The 26,997-nt window shown below is 38.8% G+C and overlaps 1 protein-coding gene across 1 annotated transcript in view; it reads right to left on the minus strand.

The window, feature by feature from the left end:
* CSMD1 (CUB and Sushi multiple domains 1) overlaps positions 1–26,997 on the minus strand; it is a 2,063,616-nt gene that overhangs the window by 627,320 nt on the left and 1,409,299 nt on the right. The gene's annotated exons all lie outside the window — the stretch shown is intronic.

The raw sequence follows: 26,997 nt of genomic DNA on the forward strand, positions 1-26,997 counted from the left end.
AATTGTTGTAAGTAATATTAATTTAAATATATGTACAACCTTTCTTTGGAGTTAAATCTACTGAGCCTACCTATATGAAAAATAATAGATCTCATTTTGGCTTGAGCTAGTTATCTAATAGAAATGTGTTGTGTTTTTCTTGTTGCTCTTTAAGATTTATGAAAAGAAAAGAAAATGATTAAAGATAGGCAAACAAAGTTTTTTAAAAGGAATTTCACTAGGTCATTTTTTAAAATGTCATTTTAAGAATAAGAAGTACTCCTAAAAATACTACATGCACCATGCCATATCCTGATGTCATAAAGTAGAAATTTGTGACACAACTTCAACCTATTTGGATATGGTAAAGAAAAAAATAACTAAAAGAAAGGAAATGAGTTTATAACCTTCCTAGAGAGGTGTAACCACCCCCTGAAAGTAGAACAGTATTTTGACCAAAATAAATAGGTCCACAAAGAAAATATACTGTGCTCAAAAGAGCACTGATAATTATTGCCGTATGACTCTATCGGTACATGTAACAATGTTATGTGGGGTTCCTGCAACCTAGGATTCCTTCACCTTCCTCACGCCACAAGGGCTGATGGAGCCATCTCAGTGCCCAGCTCTGCCCTTCCTCACTCTCTGTAGCCCTTGTCTATTTTAAAATGCTTATTTAATTATTATTTTTTATTTCCATAGGTAATTGGGGAACAGGTGGTATTTGGTTACATGAGCGAGTTCTTTAGTGGTGATTTGTGAGATTTTGGTGCACTCATCACCTGAGCAGTATACGCTGCACCCAGTTTGTAGTCTTCTATCCCTCAACCCCTTCCCACCCTTTCTGCCTGAGTCCCCAAGGTCTATTCTGTCATTCTTATGCCTTTGCATCCTCCTAGCTTAGCTCCCGCTTGCGAATGAGAATATACGATGTTTGGCTTTCCATTCCTGAGTTACTTCACTTAGAATAATAGTCTCCAGTCTCAACCAGGTTGCTATGAATGCCATTAATTCATTCCTTTTCATGGCTGAGTAGTATTCCATCACACACACACACACACACACACACACACACACACACACACCCGCACACACACCCCACAGTTTCTTTTTCCGCTCATTGATTGACAGGAATTTGGGTTGTTTCTAAAGAGCAAGCCTGGCCAAGTTGTTTTCATGCTTAACCATCTTCTCAGGTTTCTAAGCCCTTTCGGAGCAAAGCCACCCTTGCTTGGAGGGCAGGCAGGGTGCTCCCTGGACTGGGTCCCACTCCCCACCCCGAGTCCACCTCCTCCCCTTCTCACCTGGTGGTCACACACACTAAGCTTTTGCGTGTTCCTGTGCCTGTCTTGTCTTGACTCTGCTCTTGCAGATACCCCTCCCCATATACCTGGGTTGCCTCACCCTCTAGCCTTGTTTCAAGGAAGACCTGCTCTTCGAAGCCATCCCTGACATCAGCCCCATTTCCCTCTGCTGAAGCCTCCAACACAGAACCACACATTGCCATGCAGACGCCCGCTTCGGTGTTTCCTTTGCTTCTACATTGGGTGTCTGTAAACTGCAGCTCACGGTCCACATCCAGTCTGTGCCTGCTTTCTTGGTAAGGCCTCATAAGAATCGCTTCTATGTTCTGACAGGGTTGTGGAGACCACAAAGGGGAAGTGTGCCAGTGATTGTGTGTCCTGCAAAACCTAAACCGTTTATTATCTCGCCCTTTACAGAGAAGCTCGCCAGCTCCTGTTCTAGGGCAAGTGGTCTCAGATGGACAGATCTAGGTCTTATTCTACACTGGCCTGATGATGGGAGACTATGGTTTGAATGTTTATGGCCTTTGAGGCTCACGTGGAAACTCAGCCCCTCATGTGGCAGCAGGGAGAGATGGGACCATTAAGAATAGGTTGGGTCGTGAGGACTCTCCTTCCTTGGATGGATAAATTCATTCATGGATGAATGGATTAATGCATTAATTTGTTAACGAATTACTGGATTATTGTAAGAGTGCGGCTTTTTAAAAACAGGAGGAGAAATCTCAGCTAGCATGATAGGAGAAATCTAGGAGAAATCTAGCTAGCCCCCTTCAACACTGGATGCCCTGTGCTGCCTTGGGCCTCTACAGAAAGTTCCCACCAGCAAGAAGGCCATCCCCAGATACAGTCTCTTGACTTTGAGTTTTCAGCCTCCATAACTGTAAATAATACATTCCCTTTCTCTATAAACCACCCAATTTCAGGAATTCTGTTACAAGCAACAGACAGTGGACTAAGGTATGGTCCAAGTGTAACGAATGTAATTTGAATAAATAAATTAGTCAACAAGTAGATTTATTGAAAGAAAATTCAGGCAATTGAAATAATTAGGTATTTCGGATCTAGACATAAAGAGTTAACATATGTGTTGCTAATGTCTTAAGGACCACCTTCTTACATTTTACTCTGATTTTTCTCATTTCATGTTGAAAATCATTCTAAGTAAAAGGCAAGAAAAAAGAAAGCAAAGCACAGAGCCGATAAAAAAAAAAAAAGGGTCCCATTGGGATCACCCATGTATGCAGCCTCAAAATCTGGGAGCCATGCTTCACCTTTTGATTCCAATTCTCCCATATGCAGCCCATCAGCAGGTATTCTAATGTCTCTTCCTTTAGAATACATCCTATGTCTCACCACTTGTCACCAGACCACCATGGCTGCCCTCTCCTGTTTTTTCCAATAATTCCCGCCTTTTTGGCATTTCTTGGACACAGCAAACTCATTCCTACTCCAGGGCCTTGACCCCGCCTGGACCAATCCTCCCCCTTCCCCATCTTCACAACCTCCAAGGCAAGGCTCAGCAGACAGCCCTCAATATAATCTTTAAAAAGTTTTTTAATTGACACATGGTGGCTGTGCATATCGATGGGGTGCATAGTAATGTTTCCATACATATGAGGTATAGTGATTCGCTTAGGGTGATTAGCACATCCAGCATCTCAAACACTTACCTTGTGGGTGCATCATCCCTAAGTTCCTTTCTCTGACCTCATCAGTCTCCACCCCTTTGCCTAGTGCTGTTTCCGTATTTACTGATTTGCTTTCCTTAGCTGCTATGACACCTGAAATCTTGCTATTTGTTTGCTTGCCTATTTTCCACTTTGCACCTCCTTGAAAAGAAGCTTCATGGCCAACCAGGCTTGCATCACATATTCCTACATCCTTCTTGGGTCACAGATAGGCACCTCGTGAATACTTGTTGGATGGAAGAGTAAATATATGGGTAAATAGGGTGTATGCAATATGCATTCCCATGTTGCCAATCTCTGCTTCCACTCGAAAACAGGAGTATGGCATCATGCAAATGTGTCTCTGCTTTTCTCTCATCAGATGACTAACCACTTCTCAACTTGAAATGAACACAGTCAGACCCCTTTCTCAAAACTCCCCAGTGATGCATTAGTCAGGATCAGCCTAAATCTAATTGTAATTGCCACTCTCACCATGCTGTGAGAGCTGATGGCAGAACAAGGTAGCAGTTAAGAGAGTAGACTTGACCTCTTTGTGATTCAGTTTTCTTATCTTTAAAAAGGAAACACTAATGTAGCCTATGGCATAGGGCATTCAAAGATTCAGTGAGATAATGAACATAATTACTTAAAGTTTCTAAAGCATGTGAATTTCTCAAGAAATATTAACTAATACCTTGTGGCATTTTTTATGTATTATAGGACTGTCATATCCAAGCTCTATTCTTAAAACATTTCAAAATTTCAATCAATGAGTGAATGTTTTGAAAGCCAACACACACTTTAGAGTTTGTGAGTCATTGGTTTTAAGCCTAAGAGTAGACGCAGGGGGTAAATGCTTTAGGTCGCAGTAAACTGGAATTAACTAATCTGCACACCGAGAACTAAGGAGAAAAGAACGTATTTTACCAAATACATAACTTCTATTGTAACTGTTTGATAAGACCCTTTATGTCCCTAGCTACTGCTTCTATATTGGTAAAGCTCTCTTTTCAGAATTGTCTTCTAGTAAAGATATATATACATATATATATATATATATTTTTTTTTTTCTGAAGATACATTAGGTTCTTTTCAGTGCTCATTTAATACCAAGCCCATGTGTAGTTTCTCTGTGTAATAAAGACATGACGGATGATGAGAAAGTCATTGTAGTCTGTTATATCACTTGCATACTAAAGTCTGTGACAAGCTTCGATAATATGGTGTTCTCTGTAATGTGATCATGCTGAGTGTGCCATGTGGTACCTGTGTCAGCCCAGACGTGGCTTTAGCTACTGAAAGATGAGACTGCCACTGTGGGAGCTGAGGACTGATAGGGATCTCACAGTGGCAGAAACATAGGAACTCAAGAAGTTTCATAGCAAATGTTTAAAAAATAGAGATTTTGCAGACGCTTGTTCTATATTGTGAAGACAAATGGTAAAATTCTTTGAACGACGAGAGGAAAAAATCTTTACATGGAGGCACTTGGAATTCATCCCAACCTCTAAGAGAAAGAGGTGAGATTTTCCGCACAAAGAGAGTACTATCTGTGGAAAAGACAACATTCTGATTTAGAAGAAAGGGCTGAGGGAATTACAAAAAAGTGTATCGACAAAGAAAGCTTGAATACTAATCTAAATATGCATCATCCACATGTCATGAAAAAATAAGGTCAGCTTGTTCTCTTTATTTTTGAATATTTCTAAATTAAACTAAATCTCCATGACATTTTGTAAGTATTACATGCTAAAATAAATAGTTCCTAAAAATTTGTGTATTTTTAAAAGGGATTGTTGTTAGGCAGTTATAAAGATTCCTCTGACCAGTGATAACTGGCTTTATATCTCAGAAAACATGGCTAAGGAGACTCAAAAGCTTTTTTGAATTGGATTAGCCAAGATAAACACAAGGTGGGGGACATTGTGGTTATGGAAATATAAGGCATTTTAAGGAATTAAGAGGACTCAAATGTAATGCATATTCTACAGAGATCCTTTCTGTTGCAAGAGTGTTCACATCAACATAGTTTGTTCACATACTCCATTTGGGTCTGAAGTTTGAGACTATGAAATTATCTACATAAAGTATGCTTTTAGTTTATATGAATTTTATTGACACAAGAGCAGTTCTGCTTTTTAATACAGAAGACTAAGAACCATTTTCATTAATTTTAAAATTATAATTGTATAATTTATATTATTTTAAGTTATAAAAGATTTACTTATTTAATACAAAAGTAAATTCTTCCACTTTCTTGATAATTAATGGAGATCAGAAATCTGTTATAATTTTTGAGAAAACACAGAAGAAGATTTATATTTCAGAAGTAGTCCACCACATATTTAGACCTGTCACTTACTGTCTGTCAATTACTGGTAATTTTGCAGAAGAATACTGAAGAGTTCAATATATTCAAGCAATAAAATATTATTCTTAAAACCAATCAACCAACCAACTAAAAAAGAAATTGTGGACAAGGAGAAAAAAAAAGGAAAGACCTACTCTGAATATCTTTCATTGGTTTCAGGCCGTGCTAAATGCAATGTGATATTACTTTATGGATTTATGAGAAGATACTTAGGTAAGCTTTCACTAATGTAGCCGTAGTTCAGACCTGCAGGCACACCATCAGCACACGCTTGGTGAAATGGAGATATGAGAGCCAATTTCAGGAATTTTTATAATAATTTGAGAGGTCATTAACTGCCTTTTTTAGATAAATTGTTTCATGAAACAGACAGTGTATGACAGACCCAGCTGATTCATGATCTCATCCTATATCTTTTCAGTTCCTCAGTTTCTTCCCTATTATGAGAAAAATTTGGAGAAGATATTCATAAGAGAGCTGCCTCAAATCAATCATACTGTAGAAGCAGGATTGCTGCCGTGACACAGACTTGGAATATCCAACATTTACAGCTCTAACTTTATCAGAACATTAACCATAATTATGATGTCCCTCACAGCATTGCTAATGATAGTAAAATATTGAAAACAACTTGACTATTTGTTAACTTGGGATAGGGAAACCAATTTTAGTATGTCCACAGTTACAAATATTCTGAAGACATTAAAATAGCTGAAGTAGACATATAAATTAATAAATCTAGAGAGATGTTTATGTTTTATTAAGTGAAAAATAGGCAAATAATTTCACAGAATATTTATAATATTTGTGTCGCTCTTGGAAAGGATTAAAAACACACATATGCCAAACACATACACATGCATATCCACAATAGTCATATTTAAATGTTCATGTAAAGGCAGACTTCTATGTAATGGGGCAAAATAGAATTTAATTTGTACATTAAATGGTGTACATTAAAAGGTGATGGAATTATGGGTGAAATTTGCTTTCTCTAGGATTGATTTTATTTTTCAAAAAATTAAGTAAACATTATAGTTTTGAAAGATGGGATGTGGACGTGTGTTCTCATAGCTTATATTATGCGTTCTTCATGATTGTATTTAATATATGTCTAAGCTCATGCCTTTTATACAAGTGAAAATATACAAAAAGAAGGTAGACGAGAAGAAGTTTTTATGGATCTAGTCAGTTAAGGCAAAAAAAGATTGTATTTTTCTTTATATGAACAGTGAAAAGACGAGGTGATGAGAAAACACATTTGGAAGTGGTAGGAAGTATCTTAAACGGGATCCAGATTAGTTCAACATGAAGTCTGAAGAGTGAGAAATAACTACGGAAGACCTGCTGGCTGGTGAGGGCTGTGAACCAAATTGGGATTGAGGAGGAAGGCAATGAAGCCCTCCTCCGGGGGTCTGGGGAGAGCCTGGAGCTGGGGGAGCAGAGAACAGGGTCACAGCCACCCCATGTTGAAGGGAAGGGAGGGTGGAAGGGAAGCAAGGACCTACAAGTGTGGAATTGAGATAACTGGTACCCCCAGCTCCTGCTCTGTTGGAAACCATGAAAAACCTACAGCTCCTCTAACAAGGCACAGCATGGCCAGGCCAAAGACAGTCTGAGCAGGTGGGAGAAACAGCCCATGAACGGCAGCACCTTAGTTTTCTTGAGCTTGTTAGAGTTTTTTTTTCTCAGCCTGGCTTTGTTAATCAGAATGTTGAGACCTTCAGAACTTCCACAGAGGGTCAATATTTCAGAGAGGGGGAGGGAATAAATCTACGAAGTAAGCAGAAGAGATTTCAACAGTGTATCAAGTGAGCTAGGTCTGGGCAGGCCAAGAGTGCTGTGTGAACAGCCAGCAGGCAGGGAGCCCCCCTGCAGTGGTGACAGTGTCAGTGGAACTCAACAGTAACCTGGCAAGCAGGCACACAGGACAAGTGGGTCAGGGGTGTTAAAGAGAAACCCAGACACCTAGGCTCTTGTCAGAAGCAAGAAACACCACACAGGCTCAGGAGGAAGGGGAGAAGACTGTGCGTGAGGAGTCCGCCACCAGGGAAGGCTAAGGAGCCAGGAGAGCCCTCGGCAGGTGCAGCAGTAGGACCTGTGACAGGCAAACCCTGGCAGGCGCTATTAAGTTATGAGCAAAACCTAGGGCAGAAAACAAGCAGAATGGGGAGAAATGTGTCTGGGAGGTGGAGGGAAAGATGGATGGGAGCTTTTGTGAGCAGTGCTTGTGAACTGTGACAGGGTATTTGGCTAGGAGTCGTGAAGCCAATGGGATGATTTAGGCAGTATTTCAGTACTGAGGCTCGCAGAGATTTTCATTCTGTTCTTGGGACACATTCAGGGTATTTCTGGTGTGGTCATTGATGATGACAGTCTGAACGCTGTAAGAATTTAGCCAAATCATCCCACCTGCTCTTCCTGATGAGGGCTGGAGGGGTCAGGTGGCTCTGGCAGGAGGAGGAGAAGTGGGATGCTGACAGGTTTAAATTTTATGCAGTGAGCCCCGTTTTCAAAAATTCCACAACTGGGTGAACTTAAACACTTGCTTCACTGAAGCTTTAGTATAACTTTAGCTCATTTTCTTTAATTCTACAGAACAAACTTATTTTACATATAAATTTAAAGTAAATATGGAGGTACATGTACACTTGAATCTGATAACTTAAATGTGAGGGTGCATAAAAATAAAATATGTGCCTATCATATTTGAGTTTTCTGTTCATTTCCCATTCATTTCATTCTGTATCTATAATTTTAGATAGGTAGATAGATGTATGGTTAGGTAGACAGTTGTAGAGTTATAGACAAAATCTCTGGTGCCAAATGTTTTTCTATGAAATATACATAGTGGAGCATTTTAATAATACTGTTTAGGGTTCCAGAAGTCAGTCAAATGTGATATTAAAACAGCTCCCGGAAAGCAAATATTTGAATAGATCTTGTTCTCCCAATGTTAAATGACAGAATATTAAAACTGGTGATTTCAATCCCATGCAAGGACAGAACAAATAGAATATAGAGGAATTTGACATTAACTTTTCGCTCTAGATATTCTTAAATATGTATTATTCCATATTCCACTAACTACATAAGACTTCTCACAAAACCCAGTAGCACAAAACACAGGAACTATTCAGAATCATCAATTTTGTAAGTGGATTTTATAAACATGTAACACTTAATTATGAAGACTTTTGTTTGTTATGATAGAATTTAGGAGGGATCCTTTCTATGTTTTTTGGTACCCATTAACCACCCTCACCTCCCCCACAACCCCCACTACCCTTCCCAGCCTCTGATAAACATCCTTCTACTCTCTCTGTCCATGAGTTCAATTGATTTTATTGGCTATCTACCCACAAAGATTTTTAAAATTTATAATAATTTAAAAATATACATATATATAAAGAATTTAGGAGGGATCCTGTGGGTTGAGATAATTTGTTCGGTCCTTAAGCCAAAATCATCAAACAAAATACAAACTTCTTTACCACATACACACACACACACACACACACACACACACACACACACACTCTGTCTCTCTCTCTCTTTCAGAAATGGGAAAGTTCAATATCACTCTATTACTGCCTTTAGGGCTGGCACAAAAACATTGTAGTGGGTGCTGCCTGTGCCACCTGTTAACGAGGATAATGGTAATTGCGTCTCTCTACTGTAAGCACCTTTAAATGAAAAGTATGACTTAACGTTTAACTTCTCCTCTCTCAAAGCTTTATTAGGTATCAAGCCTAGCTGCTTAGCCTCTGATCATAGAAAGATTGCCAAAAGAGTTGACCTTGGTGGATGCCCCTCTCCCTTCACTGCCATGGGACTTACCCCCACGGACAGATCTCAGCACACTTCACACTTCACAGGAAAGCCACAAAACCAATCATCAGCTCATAAATGCAGTTTTCAAATACACACATAAAGCCTCACTTAGAGAACTGCGAAGTCAAGCAGAACCCAGCACCCAGTCCTTTGCAGTATCCTCTTTGTAATCTGCACATTGGTGGAAACTGCAGGGTAATGGCACCGTCAGAAACACAGAATGGCAAGGGCAATGGAACACAATACAGGCGGCCAACCGCATTCCAAATATTACCCATGACTGAGCTTCACTGCCACAAATATATTTTGTGTGTTACACTCAGAAGACACTTCTATGAAAATCATGTTTTGTTTCTCTGGATATGTATTAGCACAATATATTTGGCCATTTTTAGGACCCAAATAATATGTAGATTTGTGGGATTCGTGGCTTAGAGATAGCTGTACATATTTTTAACAAAAGACCTTTAATTATGGCAGACCATCGCTGCCTCTCCAGTGGGGTAAAACATTCCAGACTTGGCCATTATTACTGCCATTTATTCATGACTGTTTACGGGTCTTCACTGTTTGCCGAACACTGTGCACAAGACTGGAAATTCGAAGAGGTTTTAGATATAGGCTTCCTTGAAAAGATAATTTAAACAACATGTCTCATTATGTACCATTAAGAAACAAACAAAAGCTCTTCAAAAAGAGGCACAATTTTTCCTTTTAGAGGTGAGCAAGTCCTGAATCGGCCCCAACAGCCTCTCACTGCTTGAGGCTTTCTTTCCTTGGCTTTGAGGCCGTATCTCCTGCCTTCTGTGGAAATGCTTGGAGCATGGAGATAATCATTTTACAATTCTCTCCACAGTAAAACACATCACAGCTTCCTCTACCTGTGGATACTTTCCCCTTAGTCCCCTAGTAGGTAACACAGGTTTTGGTTTGCCTGGGACAGATATAGTCTTTGGTTGTTTCTAGGTTGATTATTAATAGCATTATCACCCTTTACTCCAAAGGTAACTTAAGGGTAATAATGCCATTGGTTCAGCATTTGGATCAGATAATAAGTTATACGGCCAACTCCCTAAATAAATAGTTTGTTGGTTTGCAAAAACATTGTGGAATGTGTGCTACTACTCCAGTGATGAATGGTGCCTCAGTGGTACCCTGTGTCCACTCCTCCAATGATGAATGTTGCCTCAGAAGTACCCCGTGTCCACTCCTCCGATGATGAATAGTGCCTCAATAGTACCCTGTGTCCACTCCTCCAATGATGAATGATGCCTCAATGGTACCCCGTGTCCACTGCTCCAATGATGAATGGTGCCTCAATAGCACCCTGTGTTCACTCCTCCAATGATGAATCGTGCCTCAATAGCACCCCGTGTCCACTCCTCCAATGATGAATGGTGCCTCAACAGTACCCCGTGTCCACTCCTCCAATGATGAATGGTGCCTCAACAGTACCCCGTGTCCACTGCTCCAATGATGAATGGTGCCTCAACAGTACCCCGTGTCCACTCCTCCAATGATGAATGGTGTCTCAACAGTACCCCGTGTCCACTCCTCCAATGATGAATGGTGCCTCAACAGTACCCCGTGTCCACCCCTCCAATGATGAATAGTGCCTCAGTAGTACCCCATGTTCACCTGCCGCCCTGTAGTTGCTCACGGTGTCTGAAAAGGAAAGCGTCCTGGGGCAGCACCATGATTTGAGGTCCCAGAGTAGCCCAGTACGACCGCAGAATTGGAATGAAAAGATAAATGACTAGAAATGAGACTGCCGTGGTGGTCTGGTGACATGTCATGAAAGATCAGTAACATGTAAAGGACCATGGAGAAGTATCGAAGGATATTATGCTGAAGAATAACATCCTCTGATTTTAACTTTGCTATCAACGCTGTTGAAATACAGGTGAGTGTATCTTGTGGCAGGAAATTTCATTAGCTGTCTTTTACCACATGGTACATGTTTGAGCAATAAATATCAATATTTCAAATGTGCAACAACATTACCATAATTCCAATTCAAAGAATTTGTCCTATGGAAATAACTGCCATCGGTGTGAACGTGAAGATACCCATGGAATGACTGTTTGTGATTTGAAAGACTAGGCATGGACTGAACAGGAGTTTAAAGGAGTAAGCTGATGGGAAGAAATACTAAGTAGCCATTACAAATAATAAAGTGCATCTGGGAATATATGCAATATATTGTAAAGTGGCAAAGCAATCTGTAAATGTGTGGAACATCATCTAAAATTTAAAGACACCGTTAAGAAGAAGAAGGAGGAGAAGGAAGAGGAAAAATGGAAGATGATAAAGGAAAAGAATTGGGTTTTTGTGTTTACAAACACAGAGATACAAGTCTTAAAAATAGGTACCCACAATTATAATCACTGATTACCATGAGATTAAAGCATTTCAAGATCTTCACTTTTTGCTTGGTATTTGACTATATTATATCATGTTTAAAATAATGATCACATATTGATTTTATTTTATACATATATCTACATTTTTGGAAAGTACATTTCAGATTTATTGTGGAAGATAAATTAGAAAATGGAGAGTGAGGGGAGACAAACAGCTATGAGGGATTAAAACAAAACACATGGCAAGACTACTAAGAGGCCCCTAGAGTGGACACAGTGAGAATGGAAGAGGGGTTGAAGCCAAAAGATATTAAAGAGGTGAAGGAATTATTGCTCAGCTGGAGGTGACAGAGGAGGAAAGCCGTGCAGAATGAAGGTGGGTTTTCTGGATTTCCTAACCAGATGAGTGACCAGGGTAAGGGATTTAGTGTGGAGGCAAATTGGTGAATGAGAGACAACTGAGTTTTTCTGGATCTGTTCACTAGAAAAGACACCCAGAGATTCCAGGACCCATTTGAACTTGTAGTGCTGGGTTCAGCAAAGTTGATTACATAACTTATTTCTGTATGGCACAGGAAGAGCCCTTGAAATAATGGGATGCTAAGAAATTCAAGGTCCAAAGAAGAAATTATATTAATAGAAGGATAATATTAATAGTAGTAATGCTAATTACTTAGAAGCATTTCCACATGCATCATTTCTCTGAGAAACACAGACATGATACCATTAGTGAAGGTACCTATTATTATCATCATCACAGTTACATGGCATATGAGGACATTGAGAGTCAAGAATTTCAGTGTCTTTTCTAAGACGAAATAGCTACAAAATGGGCAAAGTCAAGATGGGAGCCCAGGTCTGTGAACTCCAAACTGATTCTTCTCATGCTGTATTAGTGCCCTAGAAGAAACCTAGACCTCGAAACATGTATTGAAAAAAGGCAGCCCCTCTGCGTTCTTAAAGTCAATGGGAGAGGAAGAAGGAATGCAAAGGCTAGAGAAAAAGGGGAATGAGATGGCGGGATGATACAAAAACCTAGATATTTCTATTGTCTTTCACTGTCTTTGTGGCATCCATGAATTTCTCTCATGGTACTTTTTGACATAAATTAGCGGAATCTAGTTATCACTAGCAGACTTTCAGGAGAACTTTTTTGGCGATATATCGCCTTGATTTGACCTTATCTAGCTAGAGAAGGCAATTTGATTTGTCCTTCTGTAAAACAATGGCTTAGGGTAAAAGGTCTTTTGTAGGACTTCATCACCATTTACTGATTGATTCTTCCGGTTCCTATTTACTTCCATGTTACAGACGACACCTCACATTGCATTTAGAATCCAGATTCACAGAGCATCCCAACGGGCAGTGAAAATTACAGTGACCCCTCATTGTTTAACAGCAATAAGACTGCAGGCAGTGAATACACACATGAAAAAACACCCAGCATCACTAATCATCAAAGCAATGAACATTAGAACCACAATGAGATGCCACCTCACACCAGTCAGCATGGCTATTATTAAAATGTCAAACAATAATAAATGTTGGCAAGGATGTGGAGAAAGCAAATACTATTGGTAGAAATGTAAATTAGTAAGCCTCTATGGAAAACAGTATGGAGGATTCTCAAAGAACTAAAACTGGAACTCTCACTTCACTCAGCAATCCTACTACTAGGTATCTGCTCAAAGGAAAGGAAATCATTCTATGAAAAAGACACCTGCACTCGTATGTTCGTTATATACTATTCGTAATAGCAAAGTCATAGAATCAACCTAGGTGTCCAACAATGGTTGATTAGATAAAGAAAATGTGGCATCTTTACACCATGGATACCACACAGTCATAAAAACAATAATATATTTCTTGGCAACATGGATGGAACTGGATGCCATTATCCTAAGTAAAATAATCCAGAAATGGAAAGTCAAACAACACATGCTCTCAATTACAAATGGAAACCAAACAATGGGTACACATGGAGATAAGGATGGCAACAACAGACACTGGTCACTCCGAAAGTGAGGAGAGAGGCAGGAGAGCAAGGATTAAGAACTGCACATTGGGTACCTTGCTGATATTCAGGTGATGGGTGTACTACAAGCCCCAACCCCACCACAATGTAGTGTATCCCTGTGACAAAACTGGACATATACCCGCTATAAAAAATTTAACAAGTAAAATTAAAAACAGAAAAAGAAAAAAAGTAGTAGTATCTATAAAGTTAGTCACTGAGGAAGGAGAGGAGATGTATGGCCCTCCAGGAAGGCAGGGGCTAGCATTCACAGAGAGAGGAAGTCATGCCCAGGGGCTTCTGCAGAAGCGAGGGACGCAGACGACCCCCCGTGAGCTGCGTGTGCCTGTGTGCACTGCAGGGCTTGCCTTATCCGCTACGTCAGAAACTTTGTGAAGGAGGAGCCCTGACTTTACACATCACTACCACCCATCTCATAAAACACTGTGCAGGTTTAGAGTAAAAATTCAGTACCTTCTTACACATGAACATAATCATATGAGGGAAAAGAAGATCCAACCCACAAAGAAGAAAAAATCTACTGTAAATAATACAGTAGTAGGTGAGGAAAGATAGAAAGCGAAATGTTAAAATAATGATGTAGAATAGAGATTTGTATCACACTCGTTAAAGGAAGTCTAGCGGCGTGGAGGTTACAAAACATCAACCGATGAGCGAGTTTTAGAATCTGGAAAGACTTGGGAACTCTCCTTTCCTACATCTGCATCTTGGTCACTATTGCTAATGGGACACACACACACACACACACATGCACACACACGTGCACATACACACACTCACAGGCATATGTATGCACACACACACATTAAGGTTGAACACAGATGAATGCCATAGCAATCCAAAATTTATTTTAGCCTACTTGGCAAAATCAAAAGTTCCCTTAAAACTTAAAACTCTTAAAACTCTCCCTTAATATGCTTATTCTTTAACTCAGGAAAATTTTATTTCCAGAAATTTTTCTGAAGGCAAATATCCTGGACCTGTGAAAAAATGTATCCACTGGGCATTTAAAGATACTATTATAGTTAATAATGAAAAAAAATCACAAAGACTTATATGTTAAAGAAGTGATTGGTTAAAAATAACAATAATATGGAGAACGGAGGGTGGGAGGAGGAAGAGGATCGAGAAAAACAACTAATGGGCACTAGACTTAATTCCTGGGTGATGAAATAATCTGTACAACAAACCCCCATGACTAAGTTTACCTTTGCAACAAACCTGCACATGTACCCCTGAACTTAAAGCTAAAAACAAAACCAAACCATACATTTAGTAATTATTTTTAATTGCATTCTGTTAGCCCAGAACTGTGTTCACAAGATAACATGAAGTCAAAAAGAAAGTAGAAGCATTTAGAATGCAATGTCATTCTTTGCTAAGCCATGATCTGGGAGGGAGAAGTTATACATGGTTGTAATTTTTCTGCATTTTATAAATATTTTCAAGAATTTATTTCTCCCCCCATTTCATTCTCCTAACGTATGTGGCACCATTTGAATATGTTTTATTTAGTTGGGTTTTTTGTTTATTTTCTAATGTCTTCCTTCTAAAGTGACATCTCTGCACAAACCGGGATGTCAGTGACTTTTCTCACTCCTTCCCAGTTATCTAAGAGCGTGTAATTTAAACAATTGCTGAATATAAAAGGTTTTGCTTTGTTTTTGTTACTCATATCATAACTGCTGTATTTAAGTAAGACAAATACTAAAAATGAGAAAAACTGTAAAAAAATTTGAAATGCATAAATAGGTAACATATTAAAAGGTAAAAAAAAAAAAGGGGGGGGACCATATCTAAGACCTGTAAAACGAACTGAGCTCCAAAGAAAATAGGTATTTACACCTCCCTGTATCTTAAACCATATAAATACACATCTCTTACTCACAGAAAACAAAACAAAAACACAAGTAAAAACATTTTTTAACCTGACCGGGCACAGTGGCTCATTCTTGTAATCCCAGCACTTTGGGAGGCTGAGGCGGGTGGATCACGAGGTCAGGAGTTCGAGACCAGCCTGGCCAATATAGTGAAACCCTGTTTTTACTAAAAATACAAAAATTAGCTAGGTGTGGTGGTAGGCGCCTGTAATCACAGCTACTCGGGAGGCTGAAGCAGGAGAATTTCTTGATCTTGGGAGGCGGAAGTTGCCGTGAGCCAAGATTATGCCATTGCACTCCAGCCTAGGCGACAGAGCTAGACTCCGTCTCAAAAAAACAAAAACAGACAAACAAACAAACACATTTTTAAACCTTTTTTTTCATGAATACTAATATTCATTCTTTTGGGTATATTCTGGGTATACAATCATTAAAGCTCTGTCTTTTTAAGCTACTTTTATTTTGATTTATAGTTGTATATATTTTGGGGGTACATGTGATATTTTGGTACATGTATATGATGCATAATGACCAAACAGTGTAACTGGGATACTCATCACTTCAAACATGTATCTTTCTTTGTGTTTGGAAGATTAAAATTATTTTCTTCTAGCTATTTTGAAATATATAATAAATTATCATTAACTATAATTTTCCTACTCTACTATTGAATACTAGAATTTTTTCCTTTTCCCTAACTTAAGCAACTTTTATTTAGAAAAAGAAAAAACTGAGTAAATCCTGTAAACTTTTCTCCCAGGATGTTACCCGAATTTTTTGTCTTCCTCAGTGTCCATAAATAACTCCTACACAAGCCTAGACGTTCATTCACTCACACCTGCTAAATAGTTGCAAGTCTATTGTCTACAGCTATGCTGTCACTCTTTATCTCTTTAACACCTTACCTTGTACACTGATGAGGGATTAGTCTTCCTAGAAATGCTGGCTCCACAGTGTATTTGTGCGTGTGTGTGTGTGTGTTTGTGTGTGTGTGTGTGTGTGTGTGTTTAATACATGTTTGCAAGCAAATCAAAAGCATGGCCCTTGTTTTCTATTTTATTTCTCAGTTCCAAGAGGAGGCAGTAAAAATAAATCCATTTAGTTCCAAAAGTTAAGAACTGGGGTGTTACAAGAAAATCAGTCCAGCAGAAAGTGGAGAATGTAGGTGCCCTTGTGGCAGAAAAACCAACCAAACAAATAAAAAAACCACAACCGATCTTGAAAAGGGTGATGACAGAGGCGTGAGAGGGAAGTAGTTACCAAAACCAAACTGAGTTTACGAAAAAAACTGCAACTATTAAGCAGCAGTAATGGGGAAGGCATTGACAATGAAATAGCTGGCACACAGAGACAAATATGTTGGAGAGTTGACAAGGACACAATAATGAATCAACGCCATAAGATTAATGATGAATAGCTAAGGAATGCTGGGCTTCATACCTAGGTGATGGGAAGATCTGTGCAGCAAACCACCATGGCACATATTTACCTGTGTAACAAACCTGCACATCCCGCACATGGACCCCTGAACTTAAAATAAATGTTGAAAAAAAAATAAAGACTCCACTTAACTCTGTAGCGCAAGATAGCAAAAAAAAAAAAAAAAAAAAAAAAAGAGAGAGAGATAAAGAAAGATACATAGATAGATAGATAGACAGACAGATAGATTAATGATGACAGCCAAGATGAACTAAGGGATCTGTGAAAGCAAGTTGGCCAGGCATCCTCCTTTCCCCAGTGGCATGTGAGAAAAGTGAACAGGGCAGTTAGGCAGAGCCACTGTGTCTTTGCCCTTGGAAAGGTCTGATTGAATAAGGGGGAGGCTCCCTTCGGTGTTATAGGAAAGGGTGGTGTGTCTAATCTCTGCTTCTCCACCAATCCATGAATCCCCTTGTGCAGTAAATAAAATCTATTGAACCATATCTACTCCAATTGCATTTCAAAATGTCTTAAACCAATATATACAACATAGATTTCTATCTTAACCTTCAAATACTTCAAATACAAATGCATGCCTCTTCATCTCTCTAAATTTGTCCCTTCAAGCTCTGTAAAAAATCCATTGAATCGTAAAAGAAGTTAAAGCTCCTTCCTTAAAAACAGATCTGATAAACATATCAGGATTTTCTTGCAAGCATTAAGTTTAAAGCAATTTTTCTTATTTTATTTCTTAGAAGTTGTTCATTAAAAAATGTGTAGTGTAAAAATACAAATTGCTGTGACTAATTACATATCCCTGAGATATCTCTCAAATCTATTGTTTATTTCCTCCCCAAATGACATGCAGGCAACTTGATTTAGGTTCATATTATCTTTCATAATTAGAATAAGGCTCTGGATTTTCCTGCTTCCAGTTTTGTGCCATCCCTGATGCAGACCAATCTTCCCAATGTACATGCATTCTCATGCCATTCCTTTCATCAATATAATACATTGACACCCCATTTCCTTTGAGAATAAAACTTAAACTCTTTGCCTGTCATGCAGGGCCCTGTTTATATCTTTCTGACCCTAGTCATTTAAAATAAACAGAAGGAGAATGAGAAGAAGAAGGAGGAGGAGAAGGAGAGGGAAAAGATGGAGGAGAGAAAGAGAAGCAGAGGAGGAAAACAACAAAGAGAGGAGGAAGGAAAGGGGGGAAAGACAAGGAAAAGGAGGAGAGGGAAGAGGAGGGGGATGAGAAAAAGGAGGATGAGGAGGAGGAAGAGTTGAGAAAAAGAATGAAAAGAAGATGGAGGATTCAGTATTTGGCAAATAATATTCTAGGTGCTTTAAATCCATTATACATTCCTCACAACAAAATTTAAAGGTGGATAGAGTTAATACAAAAGGAAATACGAACGGACCCAGGACATACAGCCATCCGTTCACTCTAGGCACCACTGTACCTAGGGACCAGCGTACCACTCCTCCTGCACCTCCACCAGCCCCTCCTGGTGTGCTGTGAATGTGCTCAGCCCCGGTACACCCAACCCACTTCACCTCCCTTGTCCATAGAGGATGTGAAGGTTTATTGAAAAAGAACTTAGATTTTCAAGAAAAAAAAAAAAACCATTAAAAAGTGGGCAAAGATGAACAGACACTTTTCAAAAGAATATATACATTCAGCTAAGAAGCATATGAAAAAAAGTCAACATCACCGTTCATTAGAGAAATGGAAATCAAAACCACAATGAGATACCATCTCACACCAGTTGGAATGGCTATTATTAAAAAGTCAAAATTTAACAGATGCTGGTGAGGTTTTGGAGAAAAAGGAACGCTTATACACTGTTGGTGGGAGTGTAAACTAGGTCAACCTTTGTGGAAGGCAGTGTGGTGATTCCTGAGATCTAAAGACAGAAATCCATTTGACTCAGCAATCGCATTACTGGGTACATACCCAAAAGAATATAAATTGTTCTATCATAAAGACACATGCAGGTGTACGTTCATTGCAGCACTATTCACAATAGCAAATACATGGAGTCAACCTAAATGCCCATCGATGGTAGACTGGATAAAGAAAATGTGGTACATGTATACCATGGAATACTATGCAGCCATACAAAAAGAATGAGATTTTGTCCTTTGCAGGGGCATGGATGAAGCCAGTATCCTTAGCAAACTAGTGCAGGAACAGAAAACCAAATACTGCATGTTCTCACTTAAAGGTGGGCACCAAATGATGAGAGCACATGGACGCAAAGAGGAAAACAACAGTCACTAGGAACTACTGGAGGGTGCAGGGTGGCAGGAGGCAGAGGATCAGAAAAAACAACTGTTGGGTACTAAACTTAATACCTGGGTGATGAAATAGTCTGTACAACAAACCACCATGGCACAAGTTTACCTATATAACAAACCTGGACGTGTATCCTTTAACCTAAAATAAAAGTTTGAAAAATAAAATAAAAATAAAAATATACATGAAGACATAAAAAGTAAATAAAGAACAACAAAAGGAAGAAAGGAAGGAAGGGAGGGGAGGGGGAAGGGAATGGGGAAGGAGAAGGTGAAAGGGGAAGGAGAAGGGGAAAGGGGAAGGAGAAGGAGAAGGGGAAAGGGGAAGGAGAAGGGGAAAGGGGAAGGAGAAGGGGAAAAGGGAAGGAGAAGGGGAAAGGGGAAGGAGAAGGGGAAAGGGAAACGGAAAAGGAAAGAGAAGGAAAGGGAAGGGAAGGGAGAAAGAAAATGCCTATAATACCTATCATCTGGTATCAGCTCAAATTCCCAGCCTTATTTACTGACAATATTCCTGAGCAATGCACCTGTACAGAAAGACTGGTTATTTCCCCTCTCCCAATTTCTGGAATGTCCGACCTTCCTCCACATCCTCTGAGATCACTCTGCCCCCTTCCTTCACACCCTCTGCTACTTGCCCTTCTTGAACATCTTCTGCAGATCCATCACTATTTGCTGTATTAAGTGATTCCACTTTCTCCTCATAGAGTTGGACTCCTTATCCTCATCACTCTCCTTCTTCCTTCCACACATCATGACACACATGTGTGGACATCCCCATGGACGCCGGAGATGGAAACCCACCAATGACTGTGCAGGCATCCAGCATTTGTGGGAACTCATCTGATGCCTCAGAAAAGTTGGCACTGACAGAAGCCACTATTAGAATTACATGTGTTTCAGAGTTTTGATTTACTTAATACATTTAAAACTAATTTTATAATTTCCATTATAAATATATAATGAAACAAGCTTATAATGAAATACTTGAAAATTCATACAAAAGTGTTTTTGAGGGTTATAAAGTACTGATATTCACTTCCCCAACAAAACAATGTTCCGGATGTTTGAGTATTTATTTCCCTAATCAAAGTTTCATATATTTTGTTTGACTCATCAGAACACGTGTCAGATCCATGTGTGCTGTTGTCAATGGCAGGATTTCCTTCTTTTTATAGCTGAGTAATATTTCATTGTGCTTGCATACTATGCCTTGAGTCTGTACAGTTTTTATTTGTCAGTTATACATCAATAAAGCTGGAAACAAAGAAAAAGAAAACTAAACAAAGAACAAACTAGTAAGATGTACCAACGTTTTGAGTTTTTTAAATCCTCAAAGAGTTTTTAATGAGCTTTAATAGCAACAAAAGTATTCCACAAGAAGCTCAAATTAGAATCAGTAGCTGAAATTATGTCACTACAGAATGTATTTAAAATGTGTGTGTATATCTATGTATTTATCTATATACGTATTTGAGAGCTATATAACAGAAATTTCTAACTTAGAACACACCCCTCTCATTCCAGCTGATATATTGCATATGTGTATATATAGTTATGTGTGTTTATCTATGCACATACATATGTACATATGTATGCATGCATGCATACATTTATACATAACAGAAGTTAGTAGAAGGCAGGTCTTCCATGATATATTTAATCTTTCCAATGAAGACCCTGGGGATAAACTTCATAAAATCAGTCAGTAGAAGGTAGGTCTTCCGTGATATATTTAAGCTTTCCAATGAAGACCCCAGGGATAAACTTTTGAGAGAATTTTATCTTAATTACTATAACACATATCTCACAATATATATTACTTTCTCAAGAATTCTGATTGCAGGACTCATCAAGAGTTCTGAAAATAGCTGGACTGTCAAATGTGTCTACAATAAAACATATTTATAAATATATTATTATATTACTTTGCATTGACTTTCTACCAGAATACCCTGGAATGAGCTGTTCCAATTGTTTAAAAATCTGCCTCTCCACTAAAGGAATCTTCTTGAGAGACCTTTCATTTTATAACTTCCTGTGTAGAAGATGCTAGTTTCTTCTAATAGTTTTAGATTTTCTAATGATAGATATTTCGTGTTCCTTTTGACATGATATAGCATGATAACATGTCATGTGCATTATTAGGAGAGATGCTAAGATTCCACAAGTAATTATTTTGCATGAGGAGTTTTACATAAATGCTTGCAATAAACTGAACCATGGCAGCACTTGGTTATACAACAGTCAAAGCCAAAATAAGACTAGGAAAGAGTATGAATCAAGAGAGGATTAAATGTTTCAAAAAAAGAGAAGTGTGTATTGACTAATAGATAATTGGCATTGGAAACTTACTTTAGTTTTCTGTCCTACCTTATTTCTTAAAGTTTGCAGACCAGGTCAAACATAAAAACTGAAGTGTGCAAATTCTTCACATCCAAAGTGCTTCATCGATGCTTCTGGCAAGAGTCATTGCCTGGAAACTTTATGTAACTGTTTCTCTTTTCTCTTATGTTCAATACGTAATACACTTTCATCAACGTGCACTTAATTGAGAAACCCACTTACTTGGAATGTCTCCCAAGGAATCAAATTAAGCCTAATTATACTTAATGGCAATGGCTGCTGCTTAATTTGGATGGTAATTCTGCTTAATTGAGATGCCTTCAGGTGTCTAAGTGGTGCTCTGCTAAGAGTATTGGTTGTGCGGGTATGTCAACCTGGAATACCTTGTTTCTTCTCTGAACATTTCTCCGAGATAAATGACAAAGGGCAAATAATTTTCTGAAGCAATATAACACAAAATAACTGAAATTTAATGTGTTAATTATTAAGTCCTCACAATCAAGAAAATATATACAATGTCTGCGTAAGCGTACACAAAGATGACAGAGAAAAAATAAACTTCTAAAAGGAGAGAAGAGAATTGTATAAACCCAAGCTGCCTAAATTCATTACTGGTCATTTTATGTTTTGGACAAGTTTAAAAGTCCACTTTACGAAATCAAAGAACATACATAATGAATTTTAATGGATGTTAGCCATAAAACTAAAGTAAAAGGAAGATAGTGTGATTGGAATCACATCATATGCAAAAGATATACTAGTGTTAATTCCAACCTCCCTCCTTGGTGTCTTGCTTGCCTGGATGTGATGGATACCACTGGTCACCATACACTAACCATCGGCTCCCCTTCCTGGCTTCTAGATATTTCTTTCCTTGGCTCTGTGGGAACTGGACCACAGGCATTTGACTCAATGGGATATGAAGGAAGTTACCAAGACAAATTCTAGGAAATATGTCTTCCATCTCTAGCCAAACATGCCTCATTTTATTAAACATGACCAAATCTGGAACTGAAGCCTCAGGTGGTTGCAGACATCTTGAGAACTGAGGGGAAATATTGTCTCCGCTCTGGAGAGTGGGGGAGGAAAAATGTCAAACACCTGAGCTGCAATGCTATCACGGAGCTACTGAATACAACCTGGAAGCTCCCTGACTCTGTCCTTTGTTATGTAAAATAAGGTATCCCCCAAACTTTCGGTTTTTAGTTGGCTCTTCTGTTACTTACAGCCGAAAATACCCTATTGAGGTAGCAAATAAACTGTTCTTTCATTTATTTATGGTGGAAAGCAAGCAAGCTACTAAAGTGTTCTCACAGTGCAATGGGATGACAAGGAGTTTCACTTTCCTGGATCTTGACTTCCTCTGTGTCAAGTAGTAAAAGGTTTAAACAATAGGAACTCTAAGCTTCTTTTTAGATAGAATTTCAAGTATTCTAGTATGTGTAGGAAAATAATAGAAACTAAAATGTGCTATAGGCATATCTTTCATATAGAATAAAAATATTTATGATTATTGATGTGTAATCTGGATTTAAACGAATTTTGAAAGTATTGGAAAGATATTAATAAATTCTTGAAGATTTAGCTTGGTGGCAGCATTTTCCGGTGGAAACTGTGGGTATTCCATTCCAGGGCAAAACACTTAGTCTTTTAAAACTCTGTAATGGCACTTACAGGTGGAAGATCATGCTTACTACAGTTGAGGCAAAATTTACCTCCAATTGACTTTGAGAGAAAAACAACACCATCAACAAGGCTTTCTTGGACTCTATTCTGCTTTCTGCATGCTGTCATCCTGATTTCTGGTTTCCTCGGCTAACAACACACCTGTGAATCCTAAATGTGCCTCTGCCCATTCCATGGAGTTGGAAGGACAGTAGGCACCTTGCTATCCCTGTGCCTAATACCATACACATCTCCTACATAAAGAAATTGGTTCCTGAAGTCTGTTCCCTGGTTAAAGGTACGGAGAACATATATTGTTCTGAACTGGAAAGATTTTGAGAATGCAGTAGAGGCATTGTTAGTAACTGTTCAAGGACAGCAGAGATTTACCAAGACTCCTCTGCGAAAGTAGCAGGAATGCTCACCTGCCTCGGGTTTGACTCTCATCCACGGTGTCATCTCTCTCTCTCCTGTTTCCCACACCCACAGCACCTACTGGAGGCAGCTGCATGGGGAAGCCTGCAGGGGTGTAAAGTCCAAGAGAATCTGGTGTTCTGCCCTCCCTGTGCTCGGGGGTCTTGTGTTCCTCCCTCCCTGTGCTGGAAGGTCTCCAGTCTTGCTAAGTCTCCATTTGAAACAAGTCTGGGGTAATTTCCCCTGCACCACTCCATGGTGTCTGCTCTGTTTCAGACCTTATCATCTTTCATCTGAAGTACTGTATTAGATTCCAAACTCTGCCTCTCACGTCTCCTTCTAGAAAGCTGTTAGGGTGTACTTCCTTCCTCTCCACCGAAAGGGCTACAGGAAGAAGTGATGCTACTGCGTGTTCAACTTCATCTCCTTGTGGATCCCCCTAAAGCCCAGCCTTGCTAAACGGTAGCCCATTCATTTGACTTCAAAAGACGCAAAAGAAGGGGATGGAAAGAAATCCCACCTGTGAGTGGGATACTGAGTCAGTGTCCCTGCAGGCATTTGGCTCCATCCTGCTAGGGATGGCTGCAGAGCTGTGAGAATTCACCTCAGAGTTTTCTGCCTGACCCATTAGAGGGGCACATTTGAGCACTCCTTCTCCAGCCAGGAAGGGCGGTGGGAGCCCCCTCTCAGTCCAAGTGGGGCTGTGTCAAAAGGAGGAGAGGACTCCTGCAGGCTTTGCAAGCTCTGAGGGCAGAGCCTGGGGCAGAAAGCAGGAGCTTCAGGGAGCAGTTGAGGGAGGGCTGAGGCTCTGCCACTGTGAAGTGGGCTAAGAGCAGGGAGGCGGGCAGGAGAGGGGCTTGGTGCGACCTCATCACAGGCAGCAGGGAGCTTCCTGGAGAGCCCCTGATTGCTGTTTCTCCTGCCCGGCGTTTCCAATTTTATGTAATCTCCACTTTCATACACTTCTAAAGTTTGTGATAGATTCATGCCATTCTCATAAGACCACCTGGAACATATACAGTTTAACTAAACTATTCCCTTGATTTGATCTAATTAATTCCTTTTAGCTATATTTTCTTTAAAAAAAAATCCAAGAAGAGTTCCTCCTGCCTCTCAAATTGCAGAAGTAACATAATTCTGTATTTTAAAAATGTCGCAGTCAGATACTTCTGGTCTTGATCACATCTCAATCCCTTTAATATAAAATATTTGCTTTTATTTGAGCCCCTATGGAAATGCATATAATCTATTTATTCTTAATTCAAGTCAACACCTAATATACCCACAAAACAAACTCAATTGTTCAGCTATTTCCTCTGTAAAGTTCTACTATCTAACCTTCAGAACTTTTCTAAATTCTCAATATAGTATGATTTAACTTTCTGGAGACCAAACAGAATATTCTAATTATTTAAAAGTGTGTAAATGCAGAAATTAGTAAACATAATTATCAATAAACTAGTTATATACTATATAATTTTAATTCAGATTGAAATAAAACTCTTGTTTTTGTTAGACAAATTAATGAGATGGCTTAGTAAATAGTTAACAAATTGTTAATAAGTGTTTTTTTCTATTTATCTTATTCTTGTTTCTGTTACACTACCAGTATTAGCAGCTTATAATAGATAATGATATTGCATTTACTTACGCAACATGTGGATTTATCTATTTTTCACAACTACTCTCTAAGGTAAATGCTATTACTATATCTCTTTGCCCAAATTCATGCAACTACTAAGTGGTAGAGCTGGTTTCTAAAGTGATGATTGCAAGTACTGAAAAATAATAGTTTCTTGGTAAAAAACTGAATAACAAACCATTGACTAGCATATAGAAAAAACAAGGTTTGTACCACTATAGTTGATGTCTCAGGGTACAACACAACTCTAGCATACTGAGAAATACCAGAATCAAACTTGGAGGCTTTTGTCAAAGCAAAGACAGCCCAGAAATTCCTCAGTGTTTCAGAAAGCCTGCAACACCCTGGAGTTTTACCCAGCTCTGCTCATTAAAGCTGGAATTTTTACATAAATAATAACTGAGATTTTAGAACTAAAATAAGCCAACCAAAACCAAAGGCATCTGTGATGAACACTTTACTGAATCTAAAATCAGAACATTTCTCTTTTAGAACTGGGAACTCAATAGCTTTGAGCGGAAACTATATAAATAAGATGGATATTTTAATAAAATGTAAAAATGAAGAGATGATCATTTAGACACAGAACTGTTGGTAATAACTCAATAATTGGTAAATAGTGGGGTTCAGTAAATTTAATATTATTATAATATAATTATTTTAATATTACATAATTTAAGTGAAATCCATACCTATAAAAGTTTCCTGACAGTTTTTTTTAAGTCAAATCAATATGAAGATGTCTACCTTATTTTTTCTTCCCACTGGCAAGCATCTATATTGAACTTAAAAGGAGTTAAAAAAATTCATTTGATAGCCAATGAAACGTGATTATGAATATGATTTCTATCCTAAGATTTAAAATGTAGTAACATAATTGCAAACTATGTATGCAAACTTACAGAGAAATAACTTAGTATTGTCCTCTGTTACTACCCTGGAGGAAATATATATTTTACACAAAGTATTTAAGAAATAGGAAAACATGCTCAGATGTTTAATTCTTGACAAACACATAGCTTATGAGAAGAAACACATGAACTGTAGAAAAAGATTCAAAAGACAGTATTTTTTTAAATCTTTTTTTGATATGGTGTCTTGCTCTATCGCCCAGGCTGGAGTGCAGTGGTGCGATCTTGGCCCACTTCAAGCTGTGCCTCCTGGGTTCAAGCGATTCCTTGGCCTCAGCCTCCTGAGTAGCTGGGATGACAGGTGCCTGCCACCAAGCCCAGCTAATTTTTGTTTGTGTTTTTTAGTAGAGACGAGGTTTCACCATATTGGCCATACTGGTTTTAGAACTCCTGACCTCAAGTGATCCACCCACTTTGGCCTCCCAAAGTGCTGGCATTACAGGCTTGAGCTACCAAGCCCAGCCAAAAGACAGTATTTTTGTGTCTGAGTGTAGTAGGAGCATTTCCAATACTTAGTCATACTATGTATAAATACTGTGATATTTAAGAAAGCTTGTGACACAGTAGATGAGACCTGAGTTGAAAAAGACATAAGAGAAAGCACTATGATACATAAAGGAGGAACATAGACTTTATCTCCAGAAGCACTAAATGGCACCACACTGAGAATACTCACTTTGCATCTGAGTCTCAGGCTGCTCTGCAATGAATGTGGCATCTAGACGCAGGATACAGCCAGAACTTTTAAATTCAAACAGTAAAGTGTAACGATGGATAGCATTTGCTGGGCTGTTTGCTTCAACAGTAGATCCTATAAGAGTGCGGTGTGCATTAACCACAGGGATTGGAGGTGGAGCCTT

The sequence above is a fragment of the Pongo abelii genome, chromosome 7 (assembly GCF_028885655.2).
Source record: "Pongo abelii isolate AG06213 chromosome 7, NHGRI_mPonAbe1-v2.0_pri, whole genome shotgun sequence".
NCBI lineage: Eukaryota > Metazoa > Chordata > Mammalia > Primates > Hominidae > Pongo > Pongo abelii.